This window comes from Natator depressus, chromosome 1 (genome assembly GCF_965152275.1).
Source record: "Natator depressus isolate rNatDep1 chromosome 1, rNatDep2.hap1, whole genome shotgun sequence".
NCBI classification, from domain to species: Eukaryota; Metazoa; Chordata; order Testudines; family Cheloniidae; genus Natator; species Natator depressus.
The window spans coordinates 4704062-4707482 of NC_134234.1; the positions used below are offsets into that span (position 1 = coordinate 4704062).

Here is a 3421-nt window from a genome sequence, read left to right on the forward strand (position 1 = left end):
CTGCGACTTTTCAGCTTTGAAAACAGACGACTAAGGGGCGATATGTATAGGTCTAAAAAATCATGACTGGTGTTGAAAAATGGAATAAGGAAATGTTATTTACTCCTTCACAAAATATATATCTAGGGGTCACACAATGAAATTAATAGGAAGCAGATTTAAAACAAAGAAAGTATTTCTTCACAGTCAACCTGTGTTACTTTTTGCCATGGGATGTTGTGAAGGCAAAAACTATAACATGGGCCCAATAAGAACCAGATCAGTTCATGGAGGATACGTCCACCAATAGCTAATAGCCAGGATGGGGAGAGACAGTGTCCCTACCCGCTGTTTGCCAGAAGCTGGGAGTGGGTGACAGGGCATGAATCACTTGATGATTCCCTGTTCTGTTCATTCCCTCTGAAACACTTGGCACTGGCCATTGTTGGAAGACAGGATACGGGACTAGATGGACCATTGGTCTGACCCAGTATGGCCATTCTGATGTTCTTATACAGACCCCAGATGTATATGTCACCTGCCATAACCTACTAGACCCCACTCTCCTCCTAGAACAGAGATAGAACCCAGGAGTCCTGATGGGGACTCTCTCTCTGTAGAGTTAGTAACAAAGTAAGAATATACATTCAAATTTTAAACCTAACCAGTGTCCTTTAAGTGACTTGCCACAAGATGTCAGAACTTGTTAGTATTAGAGCTGAGTGGGTCTGATACTTATTTCTCTTTCTTTCTTTTCTATAGGAATTAGATGCGGAGCTCCTGTCAGCTCATTGCTAAGTTATCTGCCAAAACCCAAGAGATTTCAAGAGCCCGAGAAGCCCCTGAAATCATGGTCACAGTTGACCCACCCTAAGAAAGTCTGAAATGTCTCCCTTGCAGCTCAGGAAGAGGGTCCAGCACCACATCACCAGCCAGCTGTCCAGGGAGCTCAGACTGAGAACCAGAGCACAAGGAGAAAACTTTTAGGTCCCTTTATGAATAAAGAGCTGGAGCAGCCTGCCCCGGATCTCTTTGGTCCTCACCCCATAGATAATGGGGTTTAGCATGGGGGGCAGCAAGAGGTACATGTTGGCCATAAGAATGTGGAAATGTGGGGGCACATTGTGGCCAAATCAGTGTGTGAGAATGGAGAAGAGACCTGGGACATAAAAGGCTAAGATGACACAGAGGTGGGAGCCGCAGGTCTCAAATGTCTTGAGCCGAGCGTCCTTTGTGGGGAGGCTGAAGATGGCCCTGAGGATCTGGGTGTAGGACATGGCGATAAAAGACACGTCCAGTCCAATCAAACAGAATGCCACAAAGAGGCCGTAGTAAATACTGATGCTGATGTCGGCACAGGCCAGCTTCACCACGGCTATGTGCTCGCAATATGATTGGGGGATAAAGTTGGTTGTACAATATGGGCACCTTCTTGCTAGGAAGGGATAAGGTAGTGCGAGCATGCCACCGCGTAGCAGCATGACCAGGCCGATCTTGACCACCATGGGGTTACTCAGGATGGTGGAATGTCTCAGGGGATTGCAGATGGCCACATAGCGATCCAAGGCCATGGCCACGAAGATCCCAGACTCCATTGCTGAGAAGCAGTGAATGAAGTACATCTGAGTGAGGCAGGCACTGAAATTGATCTCCCTAGAATTGAACCAGAAGATAGCCAGCATTTTGGGCAGGATGGACATAGACACAACCAGGTCACTGACAGCCAGAGGAGAGGAAATGCAGAGGAAATAGTAAATGGGCCCATGGAGCCTCGGCTCCCTCTTCACAATGAACAGGATGGTGAAGTTCCCCAAGATGGCTATGGCATAGATCGCACAGAAGGGGATGGAGATCCAGACGTGGGCCGCCTCCAGGCCAGGAATGCCCAGCAGGATGAAGGTGGAGGGGCTGGTGAAGTCGGTTGTGTTGGAATCTGACATGGAGCAAGGGAGACGGTGTCCAACTCTGAGGAAGAACGGTGTCTCCTGCATGTACTGTACGTTCCTCTGACTTCCTCTATATGCCCAGGGTCTAGGGTGATGGTCGCAGTGCAAATGCCTGGATGGAGAGACAATGTTAATATCAGATACTATATGCACTACCAGAGGCTCTTGTCATCAGTGAAGCAGATTGTCCGCTGTTCACACACTGAAAAATGACAAGTTCATTATTCAGAGAAATAAATTATGAAAAACTGACCCTAATAATGCCTATTCCATATTTTATGGTGCTCTATGCAACAATAATTCCTACATGTTGTGTTCTTGGAAACCTTAATAGGCACCAGCAGGAAACACGACTGTGCATACTGGTCATCTATCATTGTTCATTAATTCAATGAAAGTCAGGCTAGAGAGTCCATGCTGTAGGGAGTTCCCCATTCCCTGGGTTGCTCAAAATCTAAGAGTGGAAGAAAAAACCCAAAGATTTGACAAAACATGTACCAGAGGGAAACATCCCAACTAGAAAACAACTCAGGGGAAAGACCTGAGCGTCATTGATAGCAGCTTAACGGAAACACTGGCTCATTCACAGTAGTGGCAAAAACAAAGACAATGTTGAGATGCCTAAGGAATGGGATCTAGAACACCCTGCTCTGGACAGGTTTCAGAGTGGTAGCCGTGTTAGTCTGAATCAGCAAAAAGAACGGGGAGTACTTGTGACACCTTAGAGACTAACAAATTTATCTGGGCATAAGCTTTCACAGTCTAAAACTCACTTCGTCGGATGCATGCAGTGGAAAATATAGTAGGAAGATAGATAGATAGATAGATAGATTAGATATAGACACACACACACAGAGAATATGAAAAAATGGGTGTTGCCATACACACTGTAATGAGAGTGATCAATTGAGGTGAGCTATTATCAGCAGGAGAAAAAAACCTTTTGTAGTGATAATCAGGATGGCCCATTTCCAACAATTGACAAGAAGTTGAAAGTAACAGTAGGCCGGGGGGGGGGGGGGGCAGGGCGGAGGGGGGAGCGAAATAAGCATGGGGAAATAGTTTTACTTTGTGTAATGACCCATCCAGTCCCAGTCTTTATTCAAGCCTAAGTTAATGGTGTCCAGTTTCCAAATTAATTCCAGTTCATCATGTGCCAGCCATGCCCCTCTGCCATGTATATTGGCCAAACTGGACAGTCTCTGTGTAATAGAATAAATGGACATAAATCAGACATCAAGAATTATAACATTCAAAAACCAGTCAGAGAACACTTCAATCTCCCTGGTCACTTGATTACAGACCTAAAAGTCGCAATATTACAACAAAAAAACTTCAGAAACAGACTCCAATGAGAGAGTGCTGAATTGGAATTAATTTGCAAACTGGACACCATTAAATCAGGCTTGAATAAAGCATTAGCGGAGGCAGAGCATGCAAGTCACAGGAGGTGACAGTGCCGCTGTACTGGGTGCTGGTTAGGCCGCAGCTGGAGT

At 45.7% G+C, this 3421-nt stretch overlaps 1 pseudogene; it reads right to left on the reverse strand.

The window, feature by feature from the left end:
- Positions 1-962: 962 nt before the first annotated feature.
- LOC141976539 (olfactory receptor 52R1-like) lies at positions 963-1970 on the reverse strand (annotated as a pseudogene).
- Between the last annotated feature and the right edge of the window lie 1451 nt (positions 1971-3421).